The sequence below is a fragment of the Falco naumanni genome, chromosome 6, assembly GCF_017639655.2.
Source record: "Falco naumanni isolate bFalNau1 chromosome 6, bFalNau1.pat, whole genome shotgun sequence".
NCBI lineage: Eukaryota > Metazoa > Chordata > Aves > Falconiformes > Falconidae > Falco > Falco naumanni.
The window spans coordinates 72,518,244-72,536,478 of NC_054059.1; the positions used below are offsets into that span (position 1 = coordinate 72,518,244).

General features: G+C 42.9%; 1 protein-coding gene across 9 annotated transcripts in view; it reads left to right on the top strand.

The window, feature by feature from the left end:
* The window catches only part of NCOA1 (nuclear receptor coactivator 1), a 179,517-nt gene that overhangs the window by 24,889 nt on the left and 136,393 nt on the right, over positions 1-18,235 (top strand). Inside the window, exon 1 of one of the 9 annotated variants that reach the window (XM_040597982.1) lies at positions 11,487-11,635. The exons of the other annotated variants lie outside the window; for them this stretch is intronic. The gene's annotated coding sequence lies outside the window, so the exon portion shown is untranslated. Of the gene's footprint in view, positions 1-11,486; positions 11,636-18,235 lie in introns of those variants that run through there. 9 annotated transcript variants of the gene reach the window in all.

An 18,235-nucleotide genomic window follows, 5' to 3' on the forward strand; every position in this document is an offset into this window, starting at 1 on the left:
TTGCTGATATGACCAGCAAGCTGGGGGTTATGTAGCCCAGCCGTCTTGCAAGTCCCAAGAAGCACTAAGGTTGCTCACATCAGTGGGTGCCAGAGCTGATCCTGGATTTGTTGTCTTGGTTGTCCTGTGTGCTGCTGGGCACTAAACATGTAAATAGGTCATGCTTCAATGATAGGAGCACCTCACTATCAATATGATCAAGTGGCTTTACAAAAGCAGTTAAATTTTCAAGCTTTCCTACTCAAATCCTAAACAACTGTCAGATCTGTGCAGAGAGTACAGTATTTAGGACTGCTACTTGGACATTTTTTTTTTTTGCTTAAAAGTTCCTTAACAATATTGGCCGTGCACCCCCACAGCAATCTAAAGGCTGCCAAAGGTTTTTTTAAGGCCATGCTGGTTGCTAATCAAATATTGAAGACTTCTAATATAGCACTACTTCTGGTATATTGGAAGAAGGGGAGGGTTAATCCCAAGCTGTTGCCTATCCCTTTCAAAATAAACTGAAATAAAGTTTGACTAAGAATACTGCATACAAGAAATGAATATTCCAACAGAAAGGTACCCTGTAAATAGGTAGCAAGATCATTTTGTGAAATAAATACCAGTCTTATGCCATTTTTTGAAAAAAAAGAACACCTAAATTGAGGAAAAGAGGGTTAAAAAGAGGCAGGGCAGGTTTGCAGAAGGTCATGTAACCTTACCAAACTTGTTTAACCTCTGTGAGAAAATAAGAAAACCATGGTAAAAGTCTGGAAATAATTGGCTTTACTCTTCAGAAGGCTTCAGATTGTAACCTAAGTTGTTCTTACATTGGTGTGATATGCTCAACTGGTTTAAAAAAAACCCTTTTCTAAGGGATCTGGATGACTGATAATAAGCAGCGAGTGGGGAAGCCATTACCAGTGCTGCATTCACTACAAAAGGAGGAATTAAGAGATATTTTAAGAGCCTGAAATGTGAAGTTGTAACCAGAAGAAAGTTGCCACAACACCTCCCTTGATAAAAGACTTTAAATGAGGCTGAACCCAGGAGTGTGTAGAAAGGAGGCAAAACGGCGTGGTGGCAAAGGTTGTGTAACTAGCGTCAGGGAATACCAGTGCTGGAGCTCCCAGCCCCCAGGTTAGTGCGAGCCCCAAGGCTGTGTGGGGAGTAAAATGATGCTGTTCCAGCACAAGAGTGAGGATAAGAAAAGGGGAGAAAAAAAAAGATTAAAAGAAAATATTGTGGTGAACTATGATGAGTAACAGCTCAGCATCCAGCATTTCTGCTCTCTAAATCTTGCAGAATTTCTGCTCCCCCGCTTCCACAAGCTTGCTTGGTTTGCAGGACGGATCCCTCTTGGTGTTTAAAAGGTTCAGGATTGCTGAGCCCAGCTGGCTGGGGTGGAGTAGCAGAGCTCTGGAAGAGCAGGTACGGGTTGATGATGTGTAGTGTCTGAGCATGGACACAGCAGAGCTGCACCCCTGGGGTGCTGCAGCTTCCACCCAGCTCCCTGCCTTGCGCTGTGCTGGCTCAAAAGAAAACAAGCTTTTCTGTACATCTTTTTGACACTGCTTCAGCACATTCCTCTAGCCTGAGTGGTAGCATCTTTCCATGATGTCAGGCTTTCTCTGACCTCGTTGGAGGATGAGCATTTTCCTTCCTGGAGAGCTTTTGTTCCAGAATAGGAAGCTTGTGTTGCTAGGGAGTTGGCATTTGCATGGGGCTTGAACAGCCATGATTTTCTGAGCTTGTGAAAATTTTACTCTGCAAAACCTACTCTTGTGCTTGAGGGATGAACCTGAGTGCTGACTGGCGTTTTACAAGACCCTTGATGAGTAGAAATGAACCTTTTGTCTTTTCCAGGAGACTGACTCTCCATTGATAGCAGCTCCATCTCCGCCTGATGTCTATACACGCACGCAAATGCCTGTGTTGAGTCAGAATGATGGAAATAATGGAGCCAGAAAATCCCCTCCTTCCAAACCGGGAAAAAGACTGTTTCTTGGGCTTTTGCAGCTTCTATTCGTAGGGGTCTGGCTGCTCTGCTCCAAAGCAGGAATCGATTAGGAATGCCCGTGACTTCTGGAGCTGTGTCTTGAGGGATACCAGCCTTGTGAATTGGTTTGTAGCCTGGTCGCCTGGACCCATCAGAGGAGGAAGGTTGAACATGTGTTTGTGGTTCTGTCCAGTAATTATAACCCAGGGGAGCGTGAGGAGGGAGGAATGCTTCTGGAGACACGTGGAGCCTCGGCATCACCTGCTATAGGGATGGTGCTATGGTCCACGCCTCATTTGAAAAAAAAAAAAGTATAAATGACCTAGTTTATGAAGTGTATGGTCTCACCGCAGCTCTCTGGGGCTCTCTTGGTTCTCTATTCCTTGCCTGGACTGGGCTAGGAATCCATTAGGAAGAGCATAACATAGGGTATAACCACCCAAAATCAACGCTTGACAGGTACGTGCTCCTCACCCTAAGAATTTACAGGCTCATCCCATGACCGAAGGAGATGAAGAGGGTTGAGGTGAGGATTGGAAGAGGCACACTTTCTGTTTGGCTAGCTGCGTGCCTGGCTTCCCGCGCCGCTCGCCTTGTCTCAGCCCCTTTGGTTTCTTCTGATGGAGACCACGAGACACCGAGTCTGGCACGCCCGGGGATTTTGGGGGTGGTGGGAGAGGGTTGGGTTGTGCCGGAGATGCTGCAAGGAACCTTAGCATCACTGTGAACTCTTCTGCTTTTGAACGCGCTGAATCTCGCTCCTTTATTCCTTTAGCTTATACCAAAAATAGATGGTGCTGGGAATGTTGGAGCTGTGCACGTTTATCCTCTCCAAATCACCATATATGCCCTTATGAAGCTGACATTTACTTTTAGAATTTATTCTACTTTTCCTCATGCCAGTGACAAACCCTTAATTGTTTGGTGAGCTTGTGTTTTTAATTGTCTGTATGGGTGAGCAGTGTGTGGTAGAGCCTTGAAAGTATTGTTTCAAAACAGTGATCCCTTTGGGAAATGTCTGTTTTTCTCTGTTCTGCAATGGATCTTTCTCTCGCAAAGGCTTAGTTTACATAATATCTGAGTGCTAATGTAGAGGCCTTTTGTAAATACGCTAAGATGCTTACTAAGCTGGTTGCCTGCTTGTCTACATAACAAAGCCGAGAGTTATGTAGTGGGTGTAGAGAAAGGGTGTGACATGTACTTTAACCTATTAGGCTCGCTAAATCTGGGGAAAAGGGCTTTTGGTTTATTAATTGGGATGGTTATCTGCGTGCTGGGTTTGTCTCCATGTACAAAACACGGGGTGTTTTGCCGGAGCATGGGTCGTATTGGAGCAAGGGCTTCGTTTCCAAATAAATACGGATCTAATGGTCTTTTTGGCTTCCAGAAAAGCTAGTGCCGAAGTCTTCAAGGGTTTGGGGTTTTTTTTTGACATTGCACTGTGCCCGTTTGCATTTTGCCACAGTATTTGATTTTTAAGACTGCTTTCTCAATGTTGGTTTTTTTTTTAAATTATTTTGAAACCTCAAATGAAAATCAGAGAAACTGAAAAATGCTGAAAACTTTATGGCGTATCCTTATAGAGACTAATAATGTGCGGCACTTGGTGAGCAAATTGTACAGGGAAAGGGGCAACTAGAAAACTCGCATTTTGCTAATACTGACTCCAGATCTCATGGTCGGTTTTTACCTTTAGCTTCTGACTCATAGTACAAGGCTTTTTTTTGCAGCATAATTTGTTGTAAATGACAACCTTTCAAATGTGACTGCTGACTTCCCTGTAAGTTATTTTTCAACTGTTTCTTGTGTTTTACCTGTATGAGTAATCTCATAGAGGCAAAGCTTGGGTAGAAGTAATTTATTGCTGAAGATTATGGGAAATTAAATCAAGGCTAACTGCAGAGATGAGGCTTCAGAAATTAAAATCTCCAGTTGCTGAGTCAATTAGGATGTCAGGGGGTAATTGCTGGAGGTCCTGGCATTTTGAAGAAAGAGCCAGTTTGTTTTGCTGGATGATAGCGGGCTAAAAAGCACTTACTGACCAGATACAGTTGCTTGCTGTGCAGGATTTCTATGTAAGAACCATCGTCATGTGTTCACTTGGGTTTTTAAAGCATGGGCTGTCTCGTTTTACCTGCTAAACCACTTTCTTCTCCCTGTGGCCTTGGGGCTACGCTTGGTATTTTTAAAATGGATTTGTTCAATGATTTTCAAGAAGAAATACGTATTGCGGTGTCCTGTACCCTAGCGCAGTTCTGCTGGTGTCTTTCCCTATAAATATCCTTGTTCTTTTAAGGGGTGTATAAGTAATAAGCTCACTTCTGGTTTACGTTAACACATGAGATCTCTTTCTAGGAGAACATAATTTTAAGTATTTTATTTACTAGTAACACAAACCTTACAGGCATTCTGTAAGAAGAAACAAAACTACCAGTTAAAGTAAGTAAAACAACAAAAAAGAATAAGACATAAATGTGTTTAATGTACCCAGTACCATAATGAAATATCCTAATTGCAGAGGCTTTGTGCCAAAGCACAAGTTATATTGACATTTAGCTGCCAGGTGACTTTACAAGGCAGGCAGTTAAGAAAAAATAAAAATGACTTGCAAGCTGAGCAGATTTGACCTAAGCAGTTTCAAACGTAAGGTTGCATATTAGATTTCTTTTTCTCTATATACTGGAAAGGGACTCTTAAGGATTTTTCTCAAGGAAACGTGGGGATCTTCTTTCCTATTGTTGCACTGAGGACTTGGCACAACGAGCATTCGTTGGTATTAACCACATAAAATGCTCCTGCCATGGAGAGGAAAGGATCTGTTACTACACATACAATGAGGCCAGAAATCATCTCTCGACCGAAGTGGTTCCCATCAATCAGACGAGGGGGGAAAATGCGTACTAGCGTGCTGGGAGCTGCAGATGTGTTTGGGCTTCAGGATATCGTGGCGTTGTGGCGTACAATGGGAAAGTGTGGCTTCTAAAGGGAAGAATGAGAGCTGATTGTGTGACTTCGTAGCTGTGATAGCCTTCTGCTGCTGTGGTTTGCGCCGAAGCCCCACAGCTGCTGGCACAGCACTGCAGTTTTGCATGCGGCTTGCTCAGCCAAGATTGTTTTTTTCTTCTCCTCTTTAAGTGAAATAATTTGAAACAGTATTTCATGCCCTTGAATATTTGTTCTGTCAGAAATGAGCTTATTTTTTATTAAGCTGTTTGATCTATTATGTATTAGAAAAACATACAATATTGCTCTGCAGAACTGGTCTGCTGTTGTACAAGCTTTTTCCTACTCCTAGTGTCATTCCTTTTCCATATGCTGATAAAGTGGCAAGTGTAACTTCTACTGTAGTTAAATTGGACCAAGATTTTTTTTATTTGCATGCTTTAGCTGTAATAATAAGATGGTATACGAGAAGTAGATGGGCATAGTGTTTTTGTTTTTGAATAGGCTTGGTGGTTATGTCCTTTGATTTTGTGGAATTGCTTTGCTGTGGGTTTCATTTTTCTTTTCTTTGTTCAACGGCTTGTTTTTTGGAGGGACCAGTACATGTTGTGATCCACCGTCCGAGAGGCTCTCCTGTGGCGTGCGGCACCAGCGGTGAGGCTAGTCCACAGAGACTTAACCTGAACCTTCCACTCATTTGAGGCAAGGTCAATATTTTGGATTTTAGCACTGTCCCTGATCTGGGAGTATCACCCTGATGTCTAGTTTTGAGGCAGGACCTCCCTATAAAAGGACTTGTTGAGTTTTCAGTGGCATAAAACGAGCAGCAGTGGGGATGAGGCTGTGACAGGTGAATGTACGTGATGCATCAGGATCAAAATATTCGATGGCTGGTTGTGAACGTGAGGGTGCTGTCCTGCAAAAATAGAAACTATAGCAGGACAGCAGATTGTAACGGTGCGACTGGGAGAGCAGACCTGGGTTTGTTAGCCCTTGGAGTTACATTACTTCCTCTGTGTGCGTTTTCTTTGTTTTAAGTGAAAAGTGTTGTTGATATTTTTCAGCATCTGTTTGGAGGGGTTGAAGCATTTTAAGGAGGAAGGATGGAAATACTGAATTAAGGTTGAGAGTTCTGGACTGTTTCTCACTGCCCATTTAAAAGGCAATTGTTTGAGTGTATGATGTTGAGAGTTTAATATATAAGAATGACTGGAGGAAGTCCTGAGGAAAGGATGACCTCAAAAATTTAGGATGTGTGTGGAAGATTTCAGGGCGTATTCTTGTAGTTGGGAACCATATAATTTCTGACTTCACCCCTGAACTCCCTTACTGCTTGTGACAGTGAGGATCTCAGCACAGGGGCTTCTGGTAGCAGCAGTCTCGGTTTCTCCCTTGCTGTAATTGGCAATAGCAACCTCAGAATGCTTCTCTTGCTTCACTGCAAGTAGTTGGCCATAGAATACAACTACACAGAATTAAATCAAAGGAGAATTTCAAGAATAATCTTTGTACAGTGTTCCTGCTGCATACCCTGTTGTCTTGCCTTTTCAGTTTTTACAGTTTCATTATATCTGCATTATTACACATCCCTCTTAAACAGACCGGCTAGGTTGATCTCATATTCTTTCAGAGATACAAAGTCTTTGAACAAGCCTAGAATTGCTCATGATGTCAGGTTGCATTTTCATTATACTTAGTATACTTCCCCCCCCCCCCCCCCCCCGCAAGAGAAAAAGGCAGAAAAGGGTAAAGAGGATATATTCTTGGCTGTTGAAGCATTCAGCAATCTGGAGTTATTTATATGTTTGGAATGCAGAAGAATGCCATCATAAAATATTAATACTGCTTTATAAAATTAAAAAAAACCACCCCCTCTTCTTGCAGTGGCTGTAAAGCCCTGCTGCAGCATCCGTGGTGCTCGGGCAGCTCTGGTTCATTGGGAGCTGCTCTAGGCCAGAATCGTTTCTGCTCAGGTCTTTCTGCTTAGCACTAAACAAATATTTGTCCTAGCATTTATCTTTGTGTTAGAAAATTCACCGTGGTTCTGTATCATTGGTAATAGTGCTTTTAAGTAGATTATGTTATTAGTGTTTACATAGCGTATTTGTCCTAGAGAACTGGTTCTAGCTCGGCTAGCTTTCGGAGCAGCGTGCTGCTTGGCTTCTTGTCCTTCTGACTTTAAAGGCTCCAGCACGAGTGCCAAGCTTGTCATGGAAACGGGTGCTTGCTTAAGGTATGGGGCTTGCTGTTTTATTTGGAGGAGGAGGAGGAGAAGGAGGAAGAGAGGCTGAATAGGCTGTGAGCCCTTTCCTTCCAAGAAATCGTAACAAGTAAGCTTTGTTGATTTTCTTTACCCGCTTTTTCAAAGGAGAAGGCGGCACTTTCAGTAAGAAATCATGAAGGGACAGAGAATTTTCAGCATCTCCTGTGGATTTTTAAGGAGAGGACCTGTTAGGAGTGGAGATCCCAGGCATTTAGGAGTCCAGAATTCCCAGGTTCTGAATAAATGATGTAATTCCTTGCTTTGTGCCAAAACTATTAGAAGCATAACATTTTTCAAAAATGTCATTTCCTTATAGTAATCTATACGTTGGCATCCAGTCCTTCTTTTCCCTTACCCAGCTTTCAGATGGAGTTGTTCCTCAGCTCTTCAATAGATCTGTTTAGGGACTAATCAGGGAAATGGAAGCACTTGTCAGGTGGGGAAGGGTCAAGGTCAGGCCGAGTTCCTCCATTGGAACCCTTACTTTATGTTTAGAAGATTCATAACCTGTTTCTTGTGCTCAGAAGCTAGGATGACAGGGATTCATACCTGCGCTTGTTTGAACAGAGAAAAAAAATCACAAGTTCTAGAAAAAATAATGTGTTGCAAACAGCTTGGGATTCCCTTTTCTAGGGGTCAGTTTAGATGTTCTCGCAGGTTCGGAAGACTTAAGATTAGAAAGCTGGAGGCCACTGTTTGCAAGGTCATGACATTTAGTCATCCACTTACTTTTGTGGCCGTCCTGCAGCTGGAACCACAGCATGAGAATAGCTGAGAGGTCAGCCAAATCTCCTTGAAGGAACATCCTTAATATATTTGGGGTATATTTTTATATAATTTATATATTTATATATTAATAATATATCAATTCTAAGTTTTTAGCGTGTTTTGCTTCATCTCTTGCACAGAATTAAGATGACACATGCAGATGCTTTGTGTGAACGGGGAGGGAGATGCCTGTTTCACCAGCTTTGTGGGATAGTAGCACCTTTTGGGGAAAAACATGTATGTCTTGAGCAGGGCAACAGCCTCCAGCAGCACTTCTTGTTCTTAGAAGTCAGCTCCTGGTGTTTGCTGCCTGGGCTGTGAGCTAACCAGGGCTGTGGAGGTCTTGGCCCGAGGCTTGCTCAGAACGCTGTGGCCTTGCATTTAGCATAGAGAAGAGCCAACCTTGCTAAATGAATTAAGCCAAACAATTAAGGGCAAGAAGCTGAATGAATGGTCACTGAAAATTGCACGCTAAATGGAAAATTAATTGGCTGAATTAAAGTTATCTGAGCCCTGAGCACCCCACAGCTAAGGAGAATGCAGTACACCAAGAGGAACTGAAGAATCACAGAATCATAGGACCACAGAATGGTTTGGGTGGGAAGGGACCTTAAGGACCACCCAGTCCCACCCCCCACCACGGGCAGGAACCCCTCCCCCCAGCCCAGGCTGCCCCCAGCCCCGTCCAGCCTGGCCTTGAGCCCTGCCAGGGATGGGGCACCCACAGCTGCTCTGGGCAGCCTGGGCCAGCGCCTCGCCGCCCTCACAGGGAAGAATTTCTTCCTCAGCTCTCATCTCCGTCTCCCCTCTTCCAGTTCAAAAGCATTCCTGCTTGTCCTATGGCTACAAAGGGCATGGTGAGGTACAGCTTTCATCTTGGGTAGGTTCTTTGCTTGTCAAGCAGGGCAAGGTTGAGACGATCATCGCTGCATGATCCTGGGCAGGCGGTGGGTGCTCCCACATGTACCTCACTCTCCAGTGGTGACACAGAAACATGCCCGTGGGCTTAGCTTCGTATCTGCTGGTCCAGCAAAATGGTCAGGTGAGGTCTTAACTCTTCATCTCACCCTGCCTGCAGAATCCCCAAGTGCTGCTGGAAACATACTTTACTCTGGTGGGGGTCAGCACTTTCCAGTAAACTATAAATGTTATTACCCAAATTGAGTCCCAAATTACCCCTCTCTGTGGAGCAGGTTCGTAAACTGGGAAGCATTAGTGGGGTTGCTTCAGTGGTTCCAGTCTATACACAAATATTAGCATTACAAAATCTCAGGCCTGTGTTTAAGAGTGCATTTGTTAAGACGTTGTTTCTTATTGATGTCAGTTTGTTTTTATCCATGAAATTAAACAAATTCTTAGTTCTTGACCTCTGCTCCCGTAAGAGAGGTTTCTATCTTTGCTTAATCTTAGCTTAATTCTCACATAATTAATGGAATATCCATTTGAGCCTGGGGCAAATGTTCTTTATTTCATCCGTTGACTAAAGTTCTTGGCCACAGTCACCTCCGTCAGGAGAGCTGACGAGTTACAGGCATTTGTATTGGGTCCACCATTTGCAGGTTTTGCATTACTACCAGGTCATGTGTCCTTTATCCCATACATCCCTTATCCCATATGTACTTCTCTTATCCCGGTTTGCCTGATGCAGCTGCATAGTTTTTGGGAAATCGAATTTGTGTATATCCCTTTCCAAATCCCAAGCACATAAAGGCGAAGCCAGATTATGTTTTTTAAATGTTAAAAGAAGTTTAGCCTTCTAATTCGGCAAACTGGAAAAGATAACATCATCTCCCAATCTTTTCTTTCCTATGGTGGGAATAAAGAGAAGAAACTGCTGTTTCTCAAATCACATCCATAGGGACTAAAATCAGCACAGAAGAGATTTGTGAGCCGTTTCCCATCTCTTTTCCTTAGAGGATAAAGTCCTGCTCTTGCAGGGCCAAGAGAGCTTTAAATGTCTCGGACATTTGCCAGATGGACAAGATCTCAATCCTAATTTTTAGTAAATAGTATTTATTTGACAGAACTTAGCTTCTGGATTTTGATGTAGTTTGCCTGGCCCACCCTCCAGTTGCTTTTCAATTTGGATTCTTACTGATGATTTCCATGTAGCTCCACTCTTATGGGAGAAAATATGTCTGGTCCGTTACAGTGGGGTTTCTCTGGGATGAATTTTGCTTACTTCCCCAGCTTTGCCTTTCCACTTGGATAGCTTTCCAGAGATGGCACAGTCAACTTGGAGATCACATTCCTATATGGAAACAAATAAAAAATATTTTCCTTTAATTTGCTCATTTTAGGAAATGAGTACATTTTATATATAGCCAAATCCTCTTAGAGAATACTTTTTTCTTCCTGTGAGCAGACATTTGTAAGCATATTAATGCTTATCAACATTTGATCAGCTTCTTTTTGTATTAAAAAATATACTTTTTTTATATTTGTATAAAAAAATACTTTTTTATACAAGAGCACTCTCAAGGCATATTAAGTCTTAATTTCTGTCTGCCAGGGCAGTCTTTGATCTCTGGTTCATTCTCCATTTTTTTTACCCTTTATATTGTGCATCCTTAAGGTCTGTGAAATAAAACTTAAGAGGGGAGTGAGGAGTGCTTGGAGAACAAGACCTGATTAGGACCATGAAGGTCTCTCCTAGGTGCCAGGACTTCATCACCAAGTTTGTGGAGGACTTTTTGGCTAATTTCTGTGCATTTTGGGATCTTCTGATGTGAGCTGAAGGGAACAGAAAGGCCAACTGCTGCTGCTAAGCCATACGGTGATGTTGGTTACTTTGCAAAGTGCAAAGACCACCCTAAAATATAAAACCACCCATCAGGTGGTGGCCTCTGAGACTTGTTTGTTTAAGGGAGTGTGACTTTTTAACAGGTAGACCTAGTGAAAATTTCAGAAGATGAGGGTGTGTATTGAGGGGAGAGAGGTGGATAACTGAGGGATGGAAAAGGGAGCAACGTGCAATGTATTTTTTCCAGTGCTTTGCATCTTTTTATATGTCTGAATCCTGGACTAACTTGCTGATAGTGGCCTGAAACCTTCTAGGAGAACCAAATTAAGCCAAAAAATCCTTTTGCTGGAGGTGCTGCTAATACAAGCTCGCTACCTGTGGGCTTGTACCTTCAGCAGCAAAGCTTTGCTGTCCATGTGGATATTGTGTGTGGACCCACCCCGAGTGCTTGGCAAAGTGCTGAATGTCTCCAGGTGCTCGGAAGTCAAGTGCCTCCCTGAGAGACCTGTCTTTGTTCGGGCTTAATAAAAGCATCACGTTTTCAAATGATGTGCTGAATCACTGGGGAATTCTTCACTTTCGGTCTGGCTTAACCGAGTAGGAAAAGCACGTATGCAAGATAATTTTATAGAGTTTGCTCTAAAAAGCAGTTTTGAAATGGTGTTTTTCAAAATTTTTTTTTGTTTTGTTTTGTTTTTGGTTTTTTTTTGGTTTTTTTGTTTTTTTTGGTTTTTTTTTCCCAAAAAGCTTCCATGGTGTTCTGCTAAACAAGCTCTTCTGGAGAGAGTTTTCTAAAGCAGGGGAGGAAACACAGTTCTTTAGACTTGTCTTCAGAAATGTAAACAGCCACGGCACTACGGCAGCACTCTGGAACATCGCCTCTCGAAGCAAGAGCGAGCTGGGCTGGCACAAGCAGCTACTTGTACAAGAACAGGAGGTAATTACCACGGAGCGAGTTCACTTCAGACTTCAAACACTGGGGAGTTAATTTGCTCTAACGTGATTGAAAACACAAAACGTTTGTAGATGGGCTGCTCCCGAGATGGAGAATTTCAGCAACTTATTAACGTGCTTAAAAGCCATTTCTTTTAAAACACAGTGTCCCTGTGCAGGTGCAGATTTGCACAGATAATATTTGGATTGCCTTACCCATCAATAATGCTGAGGCTGGCTTTGAGAAGCTGAACAAAAACCCACCTGGAGGTAGCATGAGGACGCTCATTCAGCACCTTGTGGTGCCAATGGTCTGGATCTTCTTGGTGGTTTAGGTTCTGCTACCTGGCCCACCCTAAGCAGCACTTGGGAACCTCTAAAGAAAGGAAAAAAAGGGGGAATAAATCCCTTTAACAAATAATCTCAGGCTGTTTCACTGCTCGGTGTTTTCTCTGGCCAGATATTTTTAGATTCCTGTGTGGTTTGGATCTCACTTTTGTTTAAGATTGATCTGAAAAAAAAATCATCCTTTTTGAAGTGTATTTTACATACATTATTGCTTTGCAGCGTCTTGTCTTTGGGAATAAAATAGTTCCTTTTAATATGCATATACTACTGTTCAGTGGAGTATTTTTAAAAATCACTATTATATCTGTACCTCCTTCTCAAAGCCTACTGAGGTAAGAGAAATTACATTTTACAATGTCCAAATAAAAAGAAAGACACTCTGTAAAACTTCGTGGAAAGCTGTTTTAACTTAAGGGAATGGTTCAGGAGTTGAAACCCTCGACTCTACCAGGTCCTGGCAATCTGTTGAAGTTTCGCTTGAGCGAGTTGTAACACTGTGTAAAGAAACCATTTAGTGACAGGTATCTTCATATCATACCCTTGGATTCTGTGGCACAAGTCACAGAGCTGATGTCTTTATCATAATATCCCAGATCTGCAATTTTCCTACTGCTCCTCCAGAAATTAAATTGTCTTTACTGTTTCTTGGCGACATGCCTGGCAATGGCAGAGCTCAAATAGCAGATCTGAAGGGAGGATGGGGATGAATGGACTGGCTGATCCAGCAGAAAGTCATGCGTTCCCAACCAGATCTCCTCCCAGGGCTTGAGCATCACTCCCCAGCGACAGCTGTGGGGCACATCTGGCTGCCTCTGCACTGTGGGCTTGTTACAGTGCCACATGAAGCTGATGGAAATCTGATGTGAAAAACTACCTCATCATTTTTGTTGCAGGAGGCAAAGGGCAGCCTGGCTTTGACCAGCACTGGGGGCAATGTTGGTCTGGTGAGCCAAATCCACGCTGCCAGCACGCCTGGCATCCAACCTCCTGCCAGGTGGGATGCCTTAGAAAATTGCTTTCCTTTCATTTTTAAGAAACAATTCTCTTGAAACTGGGGATAAGGATGCCTGGGCAGTTTGAGGAAGATAAGTAGGACTGCAAATAACAGGGGTGTGTAACTCATTTTCTGTATCTTAATTCCATTATAACACACCCATAGTCCCAGTCAGGTGGTACTGAGACCTTTTAAATGAGTTATTTGTCTGCTCTGCCTTACATCTGTGGGGATATTTTAATGCCCAAGAAAGAAAGGACAGCGTGCAGGTATTTGAGGGGCAGTAGAATGGAGGCTGTTAAGATTTGGGTCATCTGGGTGTGTGATGCAAAGCAAGGCTGGCTGTTGGACAGAAATAAAATACTTTATGTAAATCTCGTTGTCATTTTGTCATATTCAGGCAGTGTAGGTCATGAAAGACAGGACCCATTTTGCTGAACTGAATGTCTTTTTCTGAGGGACCAGTTGGCTTTCCAGCTGGGATCTTCTGTCATGTGTTGGCATCCTGTGTGAAATAGTACTTATCTTTTTTGGTGTATCATTTAAAATAAATCTGAAGAGATGCTTATAATAGTCTATTTCTCACAATTTTCAGGTGAAGAAAATGCTGGGGTAGGTAGGTTGTGTGTTTGGTGCTCAGCCAGCCAGGTGGCTGAGCTGGGTGTAGACTGTGATGTTCACGTAGATCTGCAGCTCCTAGACTTGCTGCCATCGATTATTGTAGGTGACCTCCCTGAAGTAACATCCTACAGCCTCGAATATTTCATTAAAAGTACAAATCAAGAAATTCTGTCCAGATAGAGTTTTTCTGTAAGTGATGCTGAGCAGAAAAAGCTCTAATTTTAGATAATCTTACAGATTTTATTGTTTGGACAGGAAACACCACCACTTTAGCTTGAGCTCCTTTAGTCACAACAAGAATCATTAATATAATTGTTTAAACACAGTTGTGTAGGTGTTAGTCACGGTTATCAATGTGAGTATGGCCCCTAACTTCTAACATCTGGAAAAATTTGGTGCAACAGCTGTTTCATCTGGTAGAATGATAAAATACTTTCTTGTAACCTTTAATTCACAGTAGGACTTTTCTAGCTGTCAAGATTAGCTTGACATTTATACAAACATGTATCTTCTTATCATACCTCTCTCTAATGCAGTTCCTGTAAACTGTACAAGTATAAAATTAAGTTTTGGTTAAGGCTTAATACATAATGTATATGATCAGAAAAACAGTGGCTAATGGTATGAAATACTTTGAGGCAAGAATGGAAAAAAAAAATATCTCTTAAATGCTTATAAATGGCTTTGGAAAAGTAAGTACTTAGTCCCACCTAATCCATGGTAACTTGCATGAAGGTAACCATGGAAATTTTATATATAAAACTCATCTCCAAAGAGCTCATTTTAACACCGTCTCTTGCTGCAGTCCAGTGCTTAACAGTGCTGTACTGGCACGTGTTGAGGCTTTGGTGCTACGTCTTCCAATTTTCTGTGTTGGGGAAGAAAAACCACCAAGAAAACAAACTCCCAAATGCTCCTTCAGCCCACACTTGGGTTTATGTGATAGTCCAGCAAATTTGGCTGCTGATAAATGAGAATCTTCCCACTGAAATGAAACACAGATGCCGTTCTTTGTACCCGTTTGCATTTTGGGAATGTGACCAGAATCCGTGCTGCTCAGCCGCTTGCCTGCATCACCCTGGGAGGTGGCTGCAGACGCAACGCAAGACCCTGTAGACCTATAATGACTGAAATGATTTTTAAAGCTCAACTACTGAAAGTCAGGAATGCTGAGATTAGCAGGGTGATGCTGAAGGTGTTAAGTCCAGATTGACCTAAATTATTATGTTGACTTAAATGACTCGTGTTTATGTTATTTATATGATTTATTTTTGCTAAAGAAAAGATCTATTTCCTCTGGCGGCAGAACCAGAAGCTAACCTTTTGATTAACCATCTGTTTGGATTCATGTAATTTCCTTTTCCAGATCTGTGACACTTTCAAAAACGCTTGTGCAGGAGACGCAGATGCTTTACAAGGTGCAGTAGGCAAAGCCTGTAGCACTAACAAAAGGCAACTGCACCGATAATTCCCATTTTACACCTGTAGAAACTGAAGCAGTGGGAGGGTTTCCAGATTTTCCTCCTCCTTTCTGCTTTATGCACGCGTTCGCCCTCTCACTGTTTTGCTGCTGCTGTTAGTGATAACAGCCTGGTGGCTTGGCTGAGGATGGGGTGCCTTTCCCAGCGCACACATGGCAGGAAGGGGAGCACACGGGCAACAAACTGCCTTGTAGAGCTCAGGGTGAGGTTGAAATGGGGAGGTCGTGCTAATTAATGGGTTAGGAGGTGGTTTTGGTACTGCGTATAGTGAAGGGATGGGTGGATTTTTGCTGGATTTGCAATGTTCTCTCCTTTCTGGTCGTGTTTCTATACAGCACATTGCAGCTGGAGTGCTCTTGTGTTAGAGTGTAAACATCACTGGAGCAATCTGGGGATTCATTATGGTGGCTGCTTTAGCTGAGATCCACGTTTTCCTATACGTTCCCTTTCTAGTTACCTGAATGAAGTATAATTGGAGATGATCATAATTTGTGGGCTGAATGGAGGAATTACTGGGCGAAATTCAGGACCTGTGGACTACTGGAGACCTCAGGGTGCTCCTTCTCCACCCTGGTGTCTTCTGCCCAAACGTGCCTTGGTTCTCACTATGGTGATCCCCTCTGCTTTGGGACGTGGGTCTGCAGCGAAGAAGACCCCGGCAGCCAAGGCCTGGTGATCCTGCAGTGTAGGTATGGCATCTGCCAGGAGGGTCCAGCGCTGTGGGATGGGGCAGAGGAGCATCCATCTGGGATGGACAGAGCTCAGCCTCACTGTCCTCATGTTTTGGGCGCTGTGTACATGCCCACCTGAAGTGTCTACAGCCCCTGCTTTCTTTCAGGTGGCTTTACCCACAAGATGTGCTGCTCTGCGGTAGAGCAAAGCGATTTGGAGGCGGCGTGTTGTACAGGTTTTGAACGGATATTGGAGGTGACACTTCTGAATCCTTCGCTTTGCTGCTAGCTTGTTTGTCAGAAAAGGGTATTTCAAATTCTCCCCTCAAATGGAGACATTGAGGAGTTAGTTCAGGAGATCTGATCGTCGCTGAAGTTTCTACAGTGGAGTGCATCTTTGTACCACCTCCAGTGTAGCTGTTTCTCATTTCCAGCCCCTTTTGGTTAACGATTCAAAGGAATATTGTCTTAAGAAATTGCCAAATGCACTGTGGTTACCAAGTTGCTATTGGAAAAGGAGGAGGAAATTCCCCACTATTGCAAACCAATAAACAGATCGGAGTTGGGAGTAGGAATGTGAAAACAATGTATTTCAGCTGGCTAATGAAGAGAGATGTTGAATCTCAGCAACTGTTTAGATAACTGTCCTTTGATTTGTTTACCATCTGCTCTTAATTCCGAAAAGGAAAGGCAGTGGTTTGGGACTGGTTTGAGGAGCTTCACAGAAAATGGCTTGTTTGCATTGCCACTAGCCACAGGTGGAAATTCTCAGCCAAATCCTCTGTTGCTGGAGCTGGTTCCCCTGGAAGGATCAGAGCAGCAGGGAGCTTGGTCTCTGGATGATGGATGGGAGAAACAGGAACGTTAACGGGTTGGTTTGCCTGTGGGATCTGAAGTTTTGCAAAAGATAAGTTTTGCAGAAAATACATCTCGATGGATTGACTTTAAGCAGTTTATAAACAGTTCCCCCCCTTGTTTTTTTAAATGTTTTATTCAGCTTGCGTGGCTGCAGTCATCTGCTTCTGAAAAGTGTTATTCCGTCCCTGCCCATGCCCTCCTTGAATGGCCAACCGCACAGAAAACAAGCGTGATGCTGTATTTTTGAGGTGGCTCTGGAGCATTGGTAGGACATGATAGATGCAAGAGCAGAAGGGTGGGAGGACATATATTAGCACTGACACTTTGCAAGTCTGCATGTGCAGCTGGAACCCCTTTTCTCTAAAATTACTGGAAAATAGGCTTAGAGGAGTGTAGCTGGGTAGTAGGCGACTTCAGGAGCTATTTGAGGCTGCAGTGGAGAAAGGGAAAAGCTGCGGTTAACCCTTATCTGTTCGAGTTGCCTTGCAAAATGATGGTGATTGAATCTGGTCTGGCAGCAGGTGCTGGGAGCTGAGAAGATAAAGCAGTTGTCCTTGCTGTCTCGGTCCTGAACTGCTCGTGTGGCCATCACAGTTGTTTGCAGGAGTGGCAGGGGTGGGATGTCCACCCTCAGCATCCCCTTACTCACCTTCTGCAGTGTTGTCAGTAAAAATAATACATGGGGGGGGGGGGGCTGTCGATTTTCAGCTTCCATTGGGAATCAAGTCAGACAAAGCATTCAAACAGCTGAAGTTATAAATATATATAAGATGATGGCATTTTGGATTTTTTTTAATATAAGCATAAATACATGACAAAGAGCTGTAAAGCTTTTAAGTTCACTACAGCTCTTCTGTATAAACACAGGCCCTCTACTCCCAGTAATCCTTTATTTCTAAAGCATTGGTTAAGCATTCAGGCTGATAAGCATGTTGTCTTAAAAGCTTCGACTATATATTCCCAGCTGCCTCTAATGGTCCTCAGCTGTGGTGGTACCTGTGCTTTGCCAGCTGCAGTGGCAGCTTGCATGTCCGATGCTTTTGGGTGTGAAATTTCCCTCCCCCCACACTTCCCTTTCCCCCCTCAGGTGGAACAAGAAGAGACATAAGCCATTTCCCATCCTTGGTCCTGACATTGATGAAACCTTCCAGAAATGTTCTTACCACTTTAAGTAATCTGTTTTTTGATGTCAGTTATTTTTTTTGGAGTACCATACTGAAATAATGAAAATAGATAAACATGCATTTAAACCATTTGAACAGCATTGTATTTTAGTGTGCAGTAGCAGAGCAGTGATGAAAGTTTAGAGGTTTTTTTCACTCATTAGTCCTCAAAATTACCTTTTTAATACTGAATTTTCTTCCTGTAGCTATAGCTACATATTCTTATATTATGCATATATAGATTTATGCTATTCCATAATAAATGGAGTTATAACTCCAGTATAATTGTTTTCTTAGTATTAATATGCTTTGTGTTATTTAATTGTTAGCCAGGGATTACAGTAAACACAGTTCTTCTGTGTTCATATCCAGTCTTGTTTAGCTGAGCTATCTGCGTTGAATGAAAATCTCAAGTACAATTATGTGAGTAACGAGGGCAGCAAGAGGAGAGCAGTTGTCAAATCTTGA